Raw genomic sequence first — 22,600 nt, forward strand, 5'->3', positions numbered from 1 at the left:
AAAATCCTAGCTACTAAAGAAAGAGAGATGATATTCTTTCAACATAGAGCAGAGAGCACACACTAGATGCACTGTCCTAAATCAAACCAACAAGCAGTCGAAATGCAAATGCACATGCATGTATTTGTTTTCAGCTTTCTTAATGTGTGAATGACAAGAAGAATGCTAACTACAAATCTGAATTATCTTTTCAAAGCGACAGTACTAACAAATTTCTCTTCAAAAATGAAAGGAAGATAATGACGACACTTTGCTATTTTGAATTGAAAACTGATTTCAACACTTGAAAAACTACTAATTCAAATCAAATACAAGAGTAACTGTATAATCGACCATTAATAACAATAGAATTCTTTTCTTTGAATGAAAACGACACTTGTGACACTTTCAAATCAAAAGATGACAGTTTGATTATGCTACTTTTTTGTAAAAGAGAACTGTAAATGGCACACAATGCATTAAAACATTCATAATTCTTTGTGCTTTGGAGGTGGAATCATGCAAAATAAGGGAGTTTCTACAGTGGTATATTGATCACAGACAGCAAAACCTCTGAATAAAGCTGAATAGAGTGAACACAGAAACCAAAATTTGAGAGCGGAAGAGGTATTGTATGATCAACACACCTGCAACACAAGGAAAGTGCGATGCAGTGCACCTATTGCACACGAGAGGTGTGATGCATCTAGATTCCCAAGTGGAGAAAGTGCGATGGTCCAGGGACGAGACTTCAACCTGGTTCCGGGTCACAGTTTGCAGCTTAGTTCAGGGATTTAGGCCGAGCTAATGATGTTCAGTAAATATAAATCACAGGGGTTGATCTAATGAGGTTACTAGAGCCACCACTAGGGCAATTAGAATGTTTGCAAATCGATTGTTCAGTTTATAAACAAAACCCAGAGATAGACTGAAGCAACATTGATCTACTTTTCACTTGCGTAGAAAATGCAGTTCGAAGGCTAGCTGGCTTGACTTCAAGCTCTGTCTGTAAGTTTATAAAACAAACAAATATAGACAAGCAAACAATCTATTTGTTCCCCAGCGGAGTCGCCATTTTTTTATCGGGAAATCTAGTGTCCACTCAGAGTTGCTAGTCCCACTAAGACTGGTAGCTATCTTAGAAACAAACAAACTAAAACTACTTTTTGTTTCCTTTATGAGAAGTAGATAAGAGGGGAACAAAGGACACCAACCTTAGTCTTGCGCTTAGTTCCTTGCTTGGTTCCTCTCCCTTCTGACAGATCCTTGCTGCTTTGCCTTCGTCTACCTAGCTTTAAATAGCACCTATGGAATCAAAGCAACGTAATACTATCGAAGAACAAAGATCTACAATCATAAATAATATAGGACCAGATATATATTGACTACACAAATGCATATATCATCAAACATACAAGAATGTGGAGGAAAACTTGAATAGCTTTATTAATATCAAGAATAGCAAAGAGGATTATAACCAATTGTTCTGACCCAGCGTCATCCTCCCAGCATGAAAGCCCTTCTTCACCTCATGAAAAGCTTAGATCACCCAACACTATGATATTCCACCAAGAAACCAACAGCACTTCCTTACAAGATACAAAATTCCAGCCTCTGGATATCTAGGATGAGGGATCCATATATAGATGATTGCAGGGGGGTGAGTCAACTTCTGGGATTTTGATTAGTGTCCTCTCTATGATATTTATTGATTCCACTTGGAGTTTGATGGTCTCTTACTCATCCTTGGGCGAATTCAAAGAGGCAAGTGTCACAGGAGTAGTTTCTGGAAGATTCCATGACGATCCACCTTGCAAACTATCTCGGCCATTTGTCTACTCTCGCTCATTGCACCCCACAGAAGGCCTTTCCACTATGCATCGCACCCTTTACACTGGGCAGGTGAGATGCATAGCACCCTCTAGACTAGGCAATCTGTATGGTCTAGCTTTGACCAGTTCTGAGCAGTTTTCTGTGGAGAACTTATGGGAGATGATGTAATCAGCTGACCTTGTTCTTTTAGGGTGTGAAGCAACACTTTTAGGGACTTAGGAGCCCTTGGTTTATGGACATGTATGATTGGGGTTGCAATGCCCAAAAATTTCTATAACAGGAGTAAGAGTGGATTTATCTATCTGAGTTTATATTTATATGGCTTTATCCCACTCTTCCAAGGAATCTTATGCTGAATAATATTTGTATCAAACGATTTCAAATCATCATATGACCAAGAAAATACATATTTGTAAGTTTTGAATAGATATAAATACCTTTGTCTGTATTGTAAGGGGATTCTTTTGGACAACCTAATCAACTAGGGTTCCTCCTCTGATCCGATGTTGCAGCCTCCTACTTACACATCCTTCTCTGGGGCCATTTGTTTCGACAATATGTCATCTTTATTGAAAAGTCTTTCTAGTGGAACAAGTTCACGAGTGGTGGTGTTCCCATTTAGTTGCAATTTTTTTTGCCTAGCCACTGTTTCTTTCCACCAAGTGGCTTCTTGTTCTGCTTCTTCTCATTCTTGATCAATGGTGGAGTGGGAAAACTCCCCAACAACTTCTATGAATATTTTTACTTTCTCATAATCTTTGAATATCTACAAGTGTTTGAGATTATCAGGTATTGAAGGTCTGTGTCTAATTTCTATCTCATTTGAAGAGTGGATTCTATGGGGGCGTGAAAGTGCTTGCAGCTACCACAAGAGAGTCAACCATCATGTTTTCTTCCCTAGGCAAAAACTGGATGTTAAAGGCCAGGAAGAAATTATCGATTATGTCCCACACTTCATTTCGATACATCCTCAGCCTGGGGTGTTTGGCTTGGCATTGGTCTCAAATCTATCTTACGACTAGCTTAGAGTCTCCATAGACCGATAGACATTCAATATTCATATTTCTTGTCATTTTTAACCCCAAGAGAAATGATTTGTACTCCACCACATTGCCGGTCGCCTCAAATTCGAGCTTGAAAGAGAGGGGTATCATGATGCCTTCTAGAGATACCAAAAATATTCCAGCTCCATTCCCATATTTTGAGTTTTCTCCATCAAAGTATAATTTCCATCATTTTTTTTCATTTTCTTGCAAGTGCTCTGACTGCCCTATCAAGTGTACTAATGTTTCCTCTAGGAAGGTCTCATCCTCTTCTAGGAATAGACACGATATGTCACTATCCTTCCCATACACTGGGGAGTTTTCTGAGCCTTTATCTAGGGTCATGATTTTCACAAACCTGGATTCTCCATATAGCCTCCTTTGCTCACCTCCAAAAGTGGGAATGGTGGCATAAGTCAGATCTAGCTTGATAGAGCCACCCACCTCGGAACCCCAAGATTTGTATAAGAGAATTCCAAAGCGCGGAGGTATATCAACCAGCACTATATCCATTACCACACTCTTCACCAGGATCTGAGCCACGTTTACCACCAAATCCTTTATCATGCCTAAGCACTTGACTCTCTTGGAGTCAAAGGAGTATAGGTCCTTGTATGTTCTGGTGAACACTAAACCCAGTTGTTCCATTGCTGATAGTGGCATGAGGTTGCGTGAGTCCCCAAAATCCAGCATGCAAATATGCAACAAAAGGTCATGGATCACTAATTCACATAGAAAGGTGCAGTAGAAGCATCCACTGCTTCCACATGTGGCCCAAAAACAACGATGGGCCTCTCCTCTTGAAGGTTAAAACTATCATGGGATGGTGTAGAGGTGGATGGATATATGAATTAAGAGACTTGAGTTTTGTAATGAGGCTACTTTAGAAGTTCAATCAAAGGAACGAGAATTTTTACTTTTTCCAACTCCTTCTTTATATTGAATGGATGTTGGGCCTTTTATGTATCTCATGGCTCAGTTCTCTCTCCCTTCCCGCTGGAATTTGGTAGCAAAACAAGTGCCTCCTTTTCTGTGTTCCCCTTAGGACCATTCCTCTCCTTATTTGTAAAGACTCTTGTCTTGAGTGGGTCGGGATGGAGATTACCTTTCCCTTTGTCTGATGTTGGAGGAACCACTTGGGGAGCAGCTTCCCCTTACTGTTTGGTTCTCTCGTCCTCTTCTTTGAAGATATAAGATTATAATTACGTTGTGGATGTGCTTCCATGAACTCTACACAATTTTTGCGATAATAATCCATATTTTCCTCCTCTTTTGCTGCTTCTCTATATGATTGGCCTCCTAGTGAGCCCTATTCTCACGTTCTTCTTTAGAAAACCATCATATATATTTCCCTGCATATCCTATGTATCTGACGATTTTTCGTCTGGACCATATTCCAAATATAAGGGATGAGGGATAGTATCAAGGTGATCCTTTCTTTCCCTTGGAAGTAGTTGCAGTGGAGGCCTTCTATATTGTGGGTTATAGCCTCGGTTTTTGACTTGATGATTTTTCCTGGAGAGGTTCTTGTTCTTGATTTCAAGATTTCCAGCCTTTTTTTATAAACTCTTGATGATTTTGTCCAGATTTTCCTAGTTTGGTTCTGATGATTCTCCATCTCAACTAGAGGAGGATGCCTCTTCTTTTGCTCTTTTGGGTTCAATGGGTTCTTGCTTTGCTCTTGACTTCCCCACCGAGGCCAAATTTTCTTCCACTTCGAGAGCATCGATCTAAATTTGGTCTAGAGTGGTATACTTCCTCTCTCCTAGGGTAAAGGCAACGTCGGAGTCAAAGGTTCCTAGGAAAACCACACAAGTTGTAGCTGGGGGAGGCTTTATGTCGACTGGCATGTTATTGAACTGCTTATTGAATCTTTTGATAAATTTTGAAGTATCATACTTCGACTTTTTTCATAGGACATTAAACTCAATGAGGAGGTACACATGATTCCTCTTTTCTCCCCACTTTTGGGTGAAAGAGTTTTCAAGTTTCTCCCATGTAGTGATGGAGGCATTGGGTAGGGATTTGAACCATTTTCTAGCCCCTCCATTGAGGGATTGTACAAAAAGTCTCATGACCACATCTATTTATTCCACGTTTATGTTCTTGGAAAAAGCACAGAAGGTTTCAATGTGACTCTGTGTCGTGTTATCATATTCCCCATTGAACCTAGGTAGATGCTTTAGGTAGTCCTGGGTCATTGCACTCAAGGGATGAGGTAGATCAAGAGGTGCATACTTATGTAGCAGAAAGCCTAGAAGAGCCACTTGGACTAGTCGGGAGGGATTAAAATTTTCTTGAGGAACTAGGGTCAAGAACACAAGGATTGCAGGGGAAGGAGGGTATGTTAGGGCCTTAGGAGTAATTCCTTAATATTGAGCAGTAGCAGATTGGGAACTAGAGGAGGGAACTTCAAAGGCTGGTGAGATGGTAGCACACTCTGGGGGAGTTTTCTCTTTCCAAAATTTCTTGAAAATCAACCTTTCTGGGTCAAATGTAAATGGGGCTTTCTATTGGGATATATCTAAGCAAGTGTGAGGCCTCTTAAAATCCAGGGTTATGAATGATAATGTGGGGGGTGTGGAGTCGCCAAGGTGATATGAATGCAATCATAACAAAATTCTCTCACCTACACGAAGGGTGCTTAGTTTGTCATATCCCGGGGGAAAAAATCCTTCAATAAGCTCCTCGACAACGACACCAAAATATGTTCAAAGGAATCTTATGGTGAATAATATTTGTATCAAACAATTTCAAATCATCATAAGACTAATAAAATACATCTTTGTAAGTTTTGAATATATCTAAATACCTTTGTCTGTATTACAAGGGTTTTCCTTTGGACAACCTGATCACCTGGGGTTCCTCCTCTGATCTGATGTTGTAGTCTTCTACTTGCTCATCCTTCTCTAGGGCCATTTGTTCAGATGCTATGTCATCTTTATTAAATATTATTTCTAGTGGAACAAGTCCGCGAGGGATAGTGTTCCCTTTTAGTTGCAATTTTTTTCTCATCCACTGTGTCTTTCCACGACATGGCTTCTTATTCTTCTTCTTCTTCTTCTTCTTCTTCTTGATCGATGGTGGAGTGGGAAAAATCCCCAACGACTTCTATCAATATTTTTACCTGCTCGTCATCTTCGAATACCTATCAGTGTTTGAAATTATCAAGTATTGAAGGCATGTGTTTGACTTCTATCTCATATATGAGTGGATTTTGTGGGGGCCTGAAAGTGCTTGCAGTTACCATAAGAGAGTCAGCCATCCTGTTTTATTCCGTGGGAAAAATCTAGATGTTAAAGGCCAAGAAGAAATTGTTGATTAATTCCCACACTTCATTTCAGTATGTCCTCAGCCTGGGGTGTTTGGTTGTGCATTGGTCTCTAATCTATCTTACGACTATCTCAAAGTATCCATAGACCAATAGGCATTCAATATTCATGTTTGTTTCCATTTGTAACCCGAGGAGAAATGCTTCATACTCTACCACATTGTTGGTCGCCTGAAATTTGAGCTTGAAAGAGATGGGTATCATGCTGCCTTCTGAAGATACCAACAATATTCCAGCTCCATTAGAATCTTTTGAGTTTTCTCCATCGAAGTATAATTTCCATAATTCATTTTCATTCGCTTGCAAGTGCTCTGACTTCCCTCTCAACTGTGCGAATGTTTCCCCTAGGAAGGTTTCCTCCTATTCTAGGAACAAACACAAAATGTTGCTATCCTTCCCTTGCACTGGAGAGTTTTCTGAGCCTTTAGTTGGGGTCACGGTTTTCAAAAACCTAGACTCTCTGTATAGCCTCCTTCTCTCACCTCCAAAAGTGGGAATGGTGGCATAAGTTAGATCTAGCTTGATAGAGCCACCCACCTTGGAACCCCAAGATCTGGATAGGAACATTCCAAAGTGAGGAGGTATATCAGCCACCACTATATCCATTACAACACACTTCACTGGGATTTGAGCCAGATTTACCACTAGATCCTTTATCATGCCTAAGCACTTGAATCTATTTTAGTCAAAGGAGTACAATTCCTTGTACGGTATGGTGATCTCTAAACCCAGTTGTTCCATTACTAATAGTGGCATGAGGTTGTGCGAGGCCCCGAAATCGAGCATGAAATCATGCAACAAAAGGTCATGGATCACCAAAGTCACATAGAAAGGAGCAATAGAAGCATCCAACTCTTCCACATGTGACCGGAAAACAACCATGGGCCTCTCCTCTTGAAGGTTCAAACTATCATGGGATTGTGTAGAGGTGGTTGGATGTATGAATTGAGAGACTTGAGCTTTGTAATTAGGCTGCTTTACAAGATGAGTTAGAGGAACAAGAATTTTTTATTTTTCAACTCCTTTTGGAGAATTAATGGATGTTGGGCCTTTTCTATATCTCTTGGCTCTGTTCTTTCTCCCTTTCCACTGGTATTTGTTAGCAGAACAAGTGCCTCCTTTTCTGTGTGCCCCTTGGGACCATTGCTCTACTTATTTGCAGAGACTACTGTTTTGGGTGGGTCGTGATGGAGCTTACCTTTCCCTTTGTCTGGTGCTAGAGGAACCACTTGGGGAGTAGCTTCTACTTATTGTTCTCATTCTCTCATCCTCTTCTTTGAGGATCTTAGATTATACTTACATTGTGGCTGTGTTTGCATGAACTATGCAAATTTCATTGCAATAATAATCCATATCTTCCTCCTCTATTGCTACTTCTCTATTATGACTGGCCTCCTGGTGAGCCCTATTCTCATGTTCTTCTTCAGCAAAACCAACATATATATTTCCCTACATCTCCTGTGTATCTGATGATTATTCATCAGGACCATCTTCCAAGTATAAGAGATGAGGGATCTGATCAAGCTGCTCCTTTCTTTCCCTTGGAAGTAGTTGAAGTGGAGGCCTTCTATACTATGGGTTATAGCCCCAATTTTTGACTTGAGCATTCTTCCTAGAGAGGTTCTTGTTCTTGATTTCTATCTTTCCAAAATTTTGTGATAAACTCTCGATGATTTTGTCCAGATTGTCCCACTTCAAGTTTGATGATTCTACATCTCAACTAGAGGAGGATGCCTCTTCTTTCCGCGTTTGGGTTCACTAGTTTCTTGCTTTATCCTCTACTTCCCTGCCAAGGCTAGATTTTTTTCCACTTCAACAGCATCGATGTGAATTTGGTCTAGAATGGTAGACTTCCATTTTCTTAGGGTAAATCCAACGTCGAAGTCAAAGGCTCCTAGGAAAGCCACACGATCCATAGCTGGGGGAAGCTTTATGTTCGCTGGCAGGTTATTGAACTGCTTATTGAATATTTTGATAAATTATGAAGTATCCTCCTTCAGATTTTTTATTATGGCATTAAACTCAGTGAGGAGGTACTCATGATTCCTCTTTTCTCCCCACTTCTGGGTGAAAGAGTTATCATGTTTCTCCCATGTAGTGATGGAGGCATTGGGTAGGGATTTAAACCATTTTCTAGCCTCTCTATCAAGGGATTGTATAAAAAGTCTCATGACCACATCCAGTTGTTCCACATTTATGTTCTCGGCAAAAGCACTGAAGGTTTCAATGTGACTTTGTGTTGTGTTATCATATTCCCCATTGAACCTCGGTAGATTCTTTAGGTAGTCTTGGGGCATTGCACTCAAGGGATGAGGTAGATCAAGAGGTGCATACGTGTTTAGCAGAAAGCCTGGAATAGCTATCTAGACTAGTGGGAGGGATTAAAATTTTCTTGAGGAAATGGGGTCAATACCACAGGGGTTGCAGGGGAAGGAGGGTATCCTAGGGCCTTATGAGTAAGTCCTGAATAATGAGAGGTAGAAGGCTGGGAACTAGAGGAGGAAACTTCAAAGGCTGGTGATATGGTAGCATAGTCTGGGAGAGTTTTCTCTTTCCAAGATTTCTTTAAAATAAATCTTTCTCGGTCAGATACAAATGGGGCTTTCTACTCAGATGTATCTGAGCGAGTATGAGGCCTTTTGAAAGCGAGGGTTATGAATGACAATGTGGGGAGTGTGGAGTCGCCAAGGTGATATGAATGCAATTAGAACAGACTTCACTCACCACCCTCAATGGTGCTTAGTTTGTCGTATCCCAGGGAAAAAAACCTTCAATAAGCTCCCCGGAAATAGCACCAAAAGATGTTGTAGCTCCCAGAGACAACCTTGGATTGCTTACAAGACCAGTGCCTAGGCATAGCTAGATTGGGGTGTCTCAAATAATTTACAGGAAACTGGAGACATCACTTATGTTCCATATATATATATATATATATATATATATATATATATATATATATATATATATATATATATATATATATATATAGATATATATCTATATATATATATATATATATATATATATATATCTCTATATATATATATATATACATATATATACATATATAGAGTATATATATATATACATATATATATATATATATATATATATATATATATATATATATATATACATATATATATATATACATATATATATATATATATACATATATACATATATATATATATATATACATATATATATATATATATATATATATATATATATATATATATATATATGAAATGGATTAGTTCATTTATCCAAAGAAATAAGACATCGATTTCAGGTACTTCTTCACAGGCTCAGATCTCATAAATAAGTATTAAATTAGTGGAGACCGAGTGTTTCAAGGTCTTACAACTTAATAATATTTTGCAGATCATATGAGAGAGGACCAAGAAAAGGATCAACTCATCACATAGAGCATAAGGCCTCAAGAATTATACACTTAACACATAGAGGTTGAGGCATTAAGGATTTCTATACTTATTTGAGTTACAAGAAGAAATAATGAATGAAGGAGGATTTAATGCTATGATTCATGTGTTGTAGATTTAAAGATATAATTTCAATAGTCCACACAGGCATATTCATAAACAATGTTCAGAAAAATGAATCTGTGAAATAGTTAAAGGAATTTGCATTAACATGTAGATACTAATGAATCCATGAGGGAGATTGAAATATTTCTAGCAACTATAATTAGATGAATTTGGGGAAGAAGCATGCACATAAAAATGAGTTTGAAAAAGGGAACACATACAATGATACTTGAAGGGAGAATCACCATTGTTTCCTTGATATTCTGAAAAAGATATGTATTACAAAGAGATACAGTCTAAAAATAGCATGTAGTGTTTTCTATAGAATTTTTGAACCTTTTCCAAGTCTTGCTTTCCCCTATTTATCTTGAGAGGGGAGAAAGAAAATTCATTATAGAAAAATATCTCTAGCCTAGTCTCAGTTATCAAGTTGACTAGATGTCTCAGTGAAAGATGGCTCCGTGACCCAAAATATTACAGAATTAAAAGCCTCATTAAAAGGAGGCATGTTATAGTAAAACAAATAAATAAACATAAGTTGTAAAATATACAAAGATCTCCTTACCCATCCTATGATTGTCTTTCCTACAGGAGTTGCTCTACCTAAGGTATGGCTTCCTGTACTACTTAACCCAACTCTGTCTTTTCTGCCTTTAATTCATTCGGTGTTGGCTCTCGGACCCATGTCAGAATGGGCTTCTCCTTAATCAACCCATCCTGCGCTTTGAATGCACCACCTGTTCCTCATAAAATCATAGTTGTTGACCCATCACGCCCTTTAAACCTTTGTCCTACACTATCAATTCCTTCACATGGTGGGTGATATGTATTACAATGTACAACATAGTCCCTCAGGCATAGGCCCTTTTCCTCTAAAACAGGCGAAACGAGCACTTTTGATTTCCCCCTTAGCCCCCTTTTATTATAGCCCCTCGTGTGGCTTTCCTCATATGATCGGGGGCTACAACTAGGGGTTTATCCCTCAAGCACTGATGCCTTTAGACCCGTGTCTAGGAGCCTTTTATTTTGTATCACAAAATCTTGTATATTGGCGCTTTACCGTGCTTTTGCCTTAAGGTTCTTCCCCAAACACTTGCGACCACTGATCTGTGGGATCAGGCCCACCTAAGACATTGCAATCGCACTGTAGGAGAGGGGGACCCTTTACCTTTTCCATAGCACCCAATGATAGTCCTGACGTGAAATCCTCCTGAGGAAAAATCACTAAACATATCACATTAGGAGGGTTTCCTGCATATTGCAATCATAGGAAACTTTACCTTTAGCTTCTCACCTTTACGGTTGTGACCACTGATCTATGGGGTGACATCATCACTGCCACATGTCATACTGTGAGTGGTGACACATGACACCCAAAAATTACCCCATTTCATCCCTGAAAACACTAAAACTAGGTGATACGTGTCCCCCTTACGAACATGTCACCCTCCGCTACCACGTGGAGGAGAGAGAAAGGGTGTCAGTCGCCTTAGTTTTTCCATGCTTTCCTTTGTTAATGCTTTTCATCCCTCCCCCGATTATTTTTCATTATACCCTAGAATTGGCCCCTACAAGGTATTTTATGTTTTGAACCCGTTGATGTGCTGATATGCCAAGTTACAGGATGCGGGATTGCACCACGTGGAGGAGAGAGAAAGTAAGCCACTTGCCTTGGATTTTCCATTATTTCCTATGTTAACTCTTTTCTGCCCTTCCCAGACGATGTTACATTATACCAAAAAATGGGCCCCCATGAGGTCATTTAGGTTTAGAACCTGTCGATTCGCCGATATGTCGAGCTGCAGGATTCTGGATTACCCTCATACTTATACATTTTCTTGGTTTTCGAGGCTTTCCAAGGAAATCTTCAATAGGCTCTAACTTCTCATCCCAAATTCCCTTTTGGACTTATATATACCATTGGAAATATCTTTCTGAGAACTAGGCACCAAAGGGGATCTGATCAAGCTCTAAGATCTTCTGTGGCCTAGGAAAGTGGCTCCAAACTTCACTGCTCTTGGGAAACCTTAACCAATTGAATCCCACAATGTAGTGAGTGAAAATAGAGCCTCAGAGTAAGGAATGCATGTTTTTTTATATATTTTGATGAAGTTAAAGGGTACAAATTGCTTGATATCAACACTGAAGAGTTCTTTATAAAAATGAGTGTAAACTTTAAAGAATATGCTTTTCATACACCACAAGATGAACTTATTACAAATTTTCCCCCACCACTATTTGATGAGTATGAATATGATACTTTGGATCAGAATTCTAATCTAGATGAGCCTTTGAGTGTGACATTTTTTGTACCACTAGTTTTTTAACATTGACATAATACTTCCTCATGCAGTTCAGAAGATTCTCAACCACCTTCAACACAAAAGTGCTACATCATGAGTGATCTCTTAGATGATCCTGCCACTATACCTTAGTTTGTGAAAGCTCTAGAAGAACTCTTAGGAACGGAGCCATGCATGCCCATGCATGCTTATATGATGCATGCATGTGATTGACAGACTCGTGCAGAAGTAACTGGATATTTTGAATGGGAAGCAACTATGGATGAGGAATACAAGTCTCTCATTAAGAACCAAACTTGGGATTTGGTTCCACTACCTTCCAGTCATAAACTTGTCAGGTGAAAATGGGTTTACTAGGCCAAGAAAGTACTAGATGGCCAAGTTAGTCGATATGAGGCATGGTTAGTGGCAAAAGGTTTTCAGCAGGTACATGTTGTTGACTATGATGAGAATTTTTCACCAATGGAAAAAATGGATTCCATTCTGCTAGCTCTCTCCATTACATCAGTAAGAGGATGAGAGGTGCATCATATGGATGTGAAGAATGCCTTTCTTCATGGTGATCTTAAGGAGGAAATCTACATGGAGCAGCCACAGGGATACATGAAAAATTCATCTCTAGTATGCAAACTAAAGAAATCTCTCTATGGCCTCAAGCAAGCACCTAGAGTGTGGTATGCAAAGATGGATTCCTATTTATTATCTAAAAATATTGTACACTGAAAATATGATTCCAATGTTTATTTGTTGAAGAAAATTGACTCCTTGTTAATCATAGTACTCTATGTAGATGATCTTTTGATAATACCTAGTTCAACTTTTTTCATTGCTAAGATTAAAAACGCATTGCATGAGTGGTTTTCTATTACATATATGGGTTTGCTAAATTTATTCCTTGGACTAGAGATCAATCAGATAGGTTCTAGGATTACCATTTCTTAACCAAAGTATGCTAGCAATATTTTAGCATGATTTCACATGAGTGATTGCAAGCCAACACCCACACCTTTCGTATCAGGGATAAAGATTGAGAATGGAAAAGAGACACACCATTGGTTGAGTGCACATTGTATCGTCAACTTGTGGGGAGTCATCTTTATCTCACTTACTCATGTCTTGATCTCTCATATGTTGTAGGAGTAGTTTTCAGATACATGTAGGAGCCACATGAGTTATGCTAGAAAGTTGCAAAGCACATCCTTCAATATTTCCAGGGGTAAATCACCTATGGGATTCATTATGCAACAAATTGTTCTTTGGATCTCATTGGGTTCACAAATTTAGATGGGGTTGGTGGAAACCTTGATCGAAATTCCACCTTTGGTTATGTACTTAGTTTGGGATCTGACCTAATTTTTTGGTCAAGATAGAAGTAGACTGTCATTTCTTTATCATCTATGGAGGTTGAGTAAGGGGGAGCAGTTAATCACACTATTTAGGTTGTTTGGCTACAACATTTCCTTTCTGATCTTGGGATGAACATCTATCATCCGACTGTCATATTTTGTGATAATCAGAGTACACTAAAGTTTTGCAAAGATCCGATGCAGCGACAATAGACCAAACCTATTGATATCAACATGAAATTCATTAGATAACTGATTCATGATGAGAACATCGATCGACAATATTATCCTATTTCTAAGCAGACTGCCGATATGCTTAGCAAAACATTCACTGAGCAGAAATTTCAATTAGTGCAAGATCGTATCAGGTGAAGGACACAACTTCTTGGTAGTTGTTTTTTCTCTATTTTTTGTTTGCAATTTTTTTTTTTTTGGGCGGGGTGGAGGGTGGGGTCTTCCCACTAGGTTTTCCCCCATTCCTCTTTTCATGCATTGTACATGGGTACTTAAAATGACCTTGTTTCCAGGACTCATTCATTTAGCATCACACTCACCTAAGTTATGCTTAAGGGGGGTGTTGGTGTACATGCACCTATTTAGCCTTAATTAGCTTTAGTTAGATTCTAGTGTTTGCATGTGATGTGCACTTGGATTTAGTTAGTTAACATGAGTGCTTACATGTGGTGAGCACTTGGCTTTAGTTAGTTAACTCTATTGCTTGCATGTGGTGCATGTGCACATTAACATAGAATAAAGCACACTTATATTTAATTAGGTTTAATTAGCCCTAGTTATTTCATATACAACTAAGCTTGACTTAGTTTGTTTCTTTGTGTATGATTCTCAAATAATTATTCAGTAATCGAATTCATTCTCTATTCTAATTTTATTTTTTAATTCTTGCGAGTTTGTAAAATTATATATATGCTCTAATAATTTTAGATGCCTTTATGCTATGGAGACATTCTTCCTTTTAATCAAAGGATATCCATGTATGTTCGTTGATAAAGTTCCATATACGTATAAATAGATAACAGTGGTCAATGAGTTCAATTGAGATTTGCGGTTGATCACATCACACATCTATCAAATTTCGCAACCCAATCTTATTTTATGTCAGAATGATAACCTATGGTCACCTCATGTAGAAGGAGAACATTTAACATGTGAAGTTTCAGATAACAATCACCTCATAAAGGGGGCAAAAATTTTATGTGTGAAGTTTTAGGTATGCGTTCACCTCATGCAAACGTAGAATATTAACTTGTGAAATTTGAGGGATATAGCACCTCACATAGAAGGAGAACATTTAATATATCAAAGTGACAGACATGGAGAACACATGGAGAAGAAGTGAATGAAAAGGAAAATAAGGTTTAGAGATGGTGTTGAAATCTCCATCTACCTTTGGGGCATTTTGGTTTATGTGGGAATTTTGTTTATATAAGCTTTCAATGGTCTGTTTTCATTTATGGTAAGTGTATTTAGTATATTGAAAGTATTTTAAGATATAACATTCTTCTATATTGTTTGTTTACGTTCATTTCATATACTTCACCGCTTTGATTTAATGTACATGCTGTAAAATTGGTTGAACTCCCCACTTTGATTTCATGTACATGCCGTAAAATTGGTTGAACTCGCCACTTTGATTTGATGTACATGTCGTAAAATTGATTAAATTATATAATATAGATATACATGTCAACCAAAAATGGAAATAATAAAGACTTGATTCTATTAATATTATTATATTCACATAAAATATTCAATACATGCCATTGGATTCATCAAATTGTATTAATATGTAATAAAACCTAGACTTGTAGTTTTACATATGAAAACATTTTTCATGTTTTATTCAATTTGTGATTTATTGATTTATTTAAAAGTCTAGTCTTGTAAAATCATGAAGTTTAGTGGTTTAGAATCACTAATTATTGTTTGATTTTATTGATGATTGGATATATTACAATCATATACTTATGTAAACATGAAACATGGTGATATTTGATGATGTTTCATCATAATTAATATTTTTGATGTTGTGGTTGATATTATGTACGCTTTTTGAATAACATGTGTATTGATACGCATTATTAGTCCCTGCTTTCAGCACTGCAGGGATTCTAGCAATCGCTAGAGTGTTGACCGGCCATTAAATGGTATTTTGACCAAAAATTTCTTAGGGCTATCAAAATTTACCCAAACTTTCCAGTTGTAATTTTAGTTCACCAAAATTTTATCCAAAGTTTAGATTTCAACCTCTTATTGGATCCTTCTCGTGTTCCAAGGCAACTTTCCATGTCCAACGAACTTTTAACCAAAGTTCCAAAAAACCATGCCTACTGTTTTTACTTTTTACCCAAAGTTTGAAAATAGTTTTAGATATGATATATCTAAAGTATTGAATTATATGTTTTCTACTGCTATGTTCAAATGTGATCCATACATAAATTTCATATTATATGACACATACATTTCATATTACCTTTATTTCCACTACTGACACATTTTCCATGTCCTGTCACACTACACCCTACCAGTTAACCACTTGTTCTCTTGTTGCCACATTCTTCCTCTACTGCCACACCACACCCTATCCCACCACTTCAACACTTTTTCTCTTGATTTCAAGAGGCTATTATTGTTGGTGCTTGTTTGCTTTCTTTTCATGTACATAGAATTAGTGATTTTCCTCTGCATATAATTGAGACAGGGATGTGAGCACAAAACTGAGTTGATATAGGGATGGGTTGATACAGGGGTATAAGAACTGAGGCACACCCCATCCCACCACTTCAGTGCTTGTTTGCTTTATTTTCTTGTACATAGAATTGCTTGCCTTCTTTTTCGGCACATTGAATTGAGACAGGGATGTCAACAAAAAACTTTATACCTGTAATTAGAATTGAGACAGGGATGTCAACAAAAAACTTTATACCTGTAATTAGAATTGAGACAGGGGTGTCATCACAAAATTGAGTTTATACAGGGATACAAGAACTAAGGCCTATACAGGGATGCAAGAACTGAGGCACACCCATGCCTCATCCCACCAGTTCAACACTTGTTTTCTTTCTTTCAAGACGCTATTATTGTTGGTACTATATTGGTGATTTTCCTATACATAGAATTGAAACAGGGATGTGAGCACAAAACTAAGTTGATACAGGGATGCAAGAACTAAAGAACTGAGTTAGAAGAAGAAGAAAACAACATTCAAGGTGTAACTAGAGAGATAACAACTTGACTATCCCATCCAATTCAATTGAGTGTATTTATCCTTCCACAACGATGGCAATGGAAGACATTAACATGAGCATCCAATGGAGCAACAATATCATGCAGGCACACACAGGGCCCTATAGCCACGTACGAATAAATCATGCAGATGCAAGGATAACTAGAGTGAAGGTGGGCATAGATGATGAGCAAGAAGGAGCCTATCTCCTCATCGATATTGCATCTCTCATCGAGTATAGCCAAGTATGAATAAATCATGCAGATGCAAGGATAACTAGAGTGAAGGTGGGCATACATGCAGAGCAATGAGGAGCCTATCTCCTCATCGATATTGCATCTCTCATCGAGTATGCTAATTATATCAAGTTGATTCTTTATGCTTCAAGGTAAAAGAAACGTCACTCAAATCATAAATTAAGGATATTCTAATTTACTATCTGAATAATTTTCGATAAAGAACATATTTTTCCAAAAAAAAAAAAAGACATTGTACACACACAGTTCAATAACTTGAGTAAAAATTTATTTTCAAAACAAGTGGACATTGGAAACAGAGTTCAATAACATGAGTAAAAAATTATTTTCGAAACAAGTTGTCATTAGAATGGAGAATAGAATGGGAAATGAAATGAAATGCTATTTCTATTGTACCATTATTTTCAGATGTTTCTCTAAATCAAAACATGAAATTAGAAGTCTTCTCTTGTCAGGTAAACCGAAGAAATTTACTATGTTTCGATTTCTCAAGATTTGGAAAGTTCTATCTTTTGAAAGTCCCATTTAATTGAAAGATTCAGATTTCATAGATTACGAATTCTTACAATGGCTGTAATGATCGGAAAGAAAGGGCCTTCATGGCAGTTTAACAATGTACTAACCCATTCCTATATATGAATGAAATATCAATCTGGATTTCATTTTTCTTGCGGTTTCAACCCGCATCACACGTACAAATAATGATTGAAATAGAGATTGAGGAGATATGGATAAGAGAGAAAACCCCGAATAATCTAGAACTAAGCATCCTGAAACTATGATGCAAAGGATCTGGACAAGCAAACCCACCAAACAACCTTACCAGGAATAGAATAGGCATAGACATGCAACAAATTGAGGAAAGTCAATGACCGAATTATATAAAATAAATAAATAAATAAATAAATAACTAAAAAAAAATTATCCCTATAATTTTCAGTTTGAAATTTCCAAGGAAGGTGAACCCTTGCCTTTTGTCATTTCATCTTTATTTATTGCAAACCATCTAGGCATCTTTTTCATTTGAACTGTACTGCATGTCATGGAATATTTCTTGTTTTCTTAGGAATGCCCATTAGAGAATGAATGAAGAAATCCACAAATTGGAATTTGAACAATGGGAATTCATTCAAAATGAGGTAAAAGAGACAACAACTAACATGTATCCTGATAATGAGCATCAGGAGCAAGGTGTCGATCCCCCAAGAAGAGCCTCGAATATTATGTATCATGGAGGCATCCACCCTAGTTACTGTGAGTTCAACAAATCTCTCTCCTATCAACCATGATATATCGATTGCCACCACCAGTAACACCGACAACACCAACAGAATAGGGAGCCAAACTTGCCAATCGACTGCCCAAGAAAATGTTGTTTCAGTGTCTGCATCACTATTGTCCTCACTAGCAAAAACCAAGGTGAAAGTATTATGAAAAACATCAATGTCAGCCTCACTGTGATGGATGGGAGTAGGACATCGACATCAACAATAAAAACAACCCAAACCCTAATATAAACCCAACACTGAAAATTTTGCTGAGGAAAATTGGATTTGAACTCACCCATGTAATAAATATCCATTCGCTCTGGTCATAGACGTAGAAATTCCATCCAACGATGGATCTGTCACATGCATTTCTAAGGTCACGAGGACTTACATTTCTTATTACATTGCAATGATAATTATAAATGGGGTTCAGTTCGCAATACTGAACCAATAAATGCAAGAGCTTACAGAAACTACCTCTGAGCACCATACGATTCTCTACCTAAGTTTCTACTTCCACTATGGGGTAAGCTACTTACTCTGTTATCCAAGACGTGCTTGTCCCTCCCACTATGGGGTAAATTACTTACTTTGCTATCGAAGAAGTGTTTGTCCCCATGGGTAAGTCTTTGCGACTGGATTTCGACTGTTATGCAAATGTTATTGTAGCAACCAGGTGATTCATTTTGCAGAGACAACATAATTGAAGCAGTGAATACGAGTCAAATTTACACTGCAAAAACTTCGAGAAAATTGATGAGAAGAATAATATGAAACTACTAGGAAAGTATTACCAAAGTTGGTATAGGCATGTAGGTTGCATGCTATGGACGCCAGGGTAGGCTGTACATTACATCCTATGGACACTGCATAGAGTGCACACATGGTGCATGCATGTGAGGCGTGCAACCCAAAATGCTCTTTCACCTTTTTTATCCACGATATGCTTTTGCCTTTTTTTTATATTTTATACATTTAATATTTTATTTAAATAAATAAGTAAATAAAATCATATGTAAATTTATATTAAAATAATACATATAAACAGCTATGATGTATCATGTTTGCGCTTTAAATAATGTGGTTGTTATTTACCAAAGTCATCAGTTTAAAATCAAAGAAAAGTCTAACAACCCTTCGATACTAGAGTGTAGTAGACATTATATTCATCAAAAGGAGATAGTGAAACAATGTTTTCTTTACAAGCCATCCTTGTCTTATCAACATTATGGTGGATTATTTCATTGTAAATTACTGTTCCATCGTCAACACTATGTAGAATATTTCATTCAATGCTGACCACTGCGTTTTAAGCATTAACATTGAGAATTGATGGCAAGGACTGCCGCTACGCAGTTGCACTTGTTTTTTAATGCTCTTAATTGGTGTTGATAATGTTGCATATACATTGGCATAGTGTAATGACTAATCTATTCTAGGTTAAGATAGTTATGGATAGATATGGATATGTAATAAGAGAAAACCATTAGGATTTAATGATAATGACCCTCATATCTTACATCCTAGGAAGCCTTAAGGAGGGTAGTGGAGTGGGGAAACTTGTTAAAATGACCCCTAAAGTTAATTTGAGTATAAATTACCTTGACACTATGTTTAACACTTGTAAATTCATTGTCCTTTCTCCCATGTATGAGAAGAGGAAAGGTCAAGAGACAATATTAAGAATATCTGGGAATGATTCCAAGAAATGTTTCCTACCTTGCAAAAGAGTTTGCATGCTTATTAGAAAAGGTTCTAAGATTTTACTATTCTCATGTTATAATTTGTGAGTGAGATTCAATACTTCGTTAAACATATCATTGATCAATACATGGGTGCACACATGATGATCTTAATTGGTGTTGATAATGTTGCATATACATTGGCATATTGTAATGACTAATCTATTCTAGGTTAAGATAGTTATGGATAGCTATGGATATGCAATAAGAGAAAACGATTAGGATTTAATGACAATGACCCTCATATCTTACAGCCTAGGAAGCCTTGGGGAGGGGAGTGGAGTGGGGAAACTTGTTAAAATGACCCCTAAACTTAATTTGAGTATAAATTACCTTTACACTATGTTTAACACTTCTAAATTTATTGTCCTTTCTCCCTTGTATGAGAAGAGGAAAGGCCAAGAGACAATATTAAGAATATCTGGGAATGATTCCAAGAAATGTTTCCTACCTTGCAAAAGAGGTTGCATGCTTATCAGAAAATGTTCTAAGATTTTACTATTCTCATGTTATAATTTTTGATTGAAATTTAATACTTCGTTAAACATATCATTGATCCATACATGGGTACACACAATTAGTGTACCTAGTAATCTCATGATTCTAATTCTCTAAGATTTGTTTATTAAATTGTAAGTTGTTGTGTTGTACATATTTTATTACACACTTTTCTAATGTAATGACAATAAAGTTCTCACAAATTTGGTATATGCTTATGTAGAAAAATATTCTCTAAGCAATAATTAAATTTAAATAATGTGTGATGTTAGTAGAAAATTGAGACAGTCATGGGTGAAAGTGGACCATTAGTCCAATAAAAAATTTTGAGTCAAGGTAAAAGTCACGGGCATATGAAAAATTATAAAAGATGTTTTATTTTTTATTAATATGTTGAACTTTCCAATTCATAAATTTGTTAAAATAAATAAATATATATGGAAAATTTAGTATGTTGGACAATAATCACTATCCCAAGAGTAGAAAAATTAAATTTATTTTAAATAAAGGTTGCAAGCAAACCATGTATAAAGCATAACATAGATAGAAATGGACAATGACATTAAAAAACATTTATGTGGGACCATAGTAATATGAAGGTTTAAGATAATAATAAACTAAGCACATAGGTGTATTCCAAAGAAATGGACAATAACATTACATATCATTTATGAACAATTCAAGCTATGTGAAATACTTCATCTATGTGGTATCATAACAATATAAAGCCTTAAGATAATAATAAAAATAGCACAATCCAACTTTCAACAAACTTTATTTGTGTTAGGTAATTTAAATTTTATGAAAAAAATCCAAGATTTGTATTTAAAAGAAAATTCATAAAATGGGGTATATTTATAAAGGGAAAATAATTAACAATTTGTTATCAAAATCTTTAAAATTTACAAATTACATAACTTGTCAAAAACCATTCATTAAAAAAGAGTGAAAATTAAATGTACAATTCTTTAACTTTATGAGTAAAAGGTCCACACAGTGTATATATATTGTCTCTTTCATAAGTCAAATTGATATCTCTATGATTGGTGGAATTTGATAGTGAAATTGTCATTCATGGCTTATTTTGGTCATCAAATGACAATTTTTTTATTGACCATGACTTGTGAAGGGTACTTGTTAAAGTTATAAAATGATATTCCTAAATGTTTATTTTTAAACTTAAAAAAATATAAGACATCATTGTAGATTTTGACTCTGTATAGTTAATTGTATCTCCATTTTTTATAATCTCTTATTTTCAAATTTTACCTCTTTTTCTTCTATTTTTGGTTTCTAGTTTCTGCATGCACTTATATAGGCTTCTATTTTGCCAAATCTTCGTAATCTTTTACCTTAATTTAGTCATATTTAAACTAGGTGGCAAGTACTTGCTACTATGTAGCTTCTTTATTTATCAATTTGAAAGAAGGGGAAAATGGTTGTGAAAGCAATTTAAGGGTGTGAAAGAAATTTATCTATGCCTTTATGGTAAGTGTTGGGATAAATGGTTATCATATCGTTTCACTTGGGAAATTGTAATTAAATTTTAAAGATGGGAAAAATGTTTTATATTAAATATATTTATTGTAAAAATAACAGTAAAATTATGCAAAATAATGTGGAATTCCTTATAATATATTCAACATAAATAAAATAAAATAACTTTTATATAATGCTAGTTTTGTTAATTCTTTTAAGTTGGGTTGTTTATATTATATCAAAAAAAAATATTAAAACAGTGTGATTTTTTTTATAGGTTTGTTACCAGGGAAACCAATAAGGCAACTTCTTCGACATGTCATAAAATATCTTCCATATTATATAGCATGTAATGTAGCAATAATATCTAGATATTCTCTTTATTCTGTTGCCTATCGGTGAGTCTACCACATAATATCACTGACTATATCTAAGACACAATAAACAAGTAAAATACCAAAATGTCAAAAAATTCATGTGTATCTAGCTTTAGGGGAACAACCTGAACAATTTCAGCTGGATCAACTATGTTTTCCATGTCTTTGAACTCAATTCCTACCAAGTGTTTGGCTTATCCACTAATTTTATTGTTCATCTTTCTTATCTACCTATATGCTTCATTCACCTATAGAAGTATTTCCTACTACCCTTCTAACCTTTCCACAAGGACTTTCCCCATGATCTTTTTCTTTCTACTAGTAAATGTCCACCACATGGAGCTCTGGG

The sequence above is a fragment of the Pinus tabuliformis genome, chromosome 5_2, assembly GCF_031772625.1.
Source record: "Pinus tabuliformis cultivar Carrire ecotype Pingquan chromosome 5_2, CPIR1, whole genome shotgun sequence".
Lineage (NCBI taxonomy): Eukaryota > Viridiplantae > Streptophyta > Pinopsida > Pinales > Pinaceae > Pinus > Pinus tabuliformis.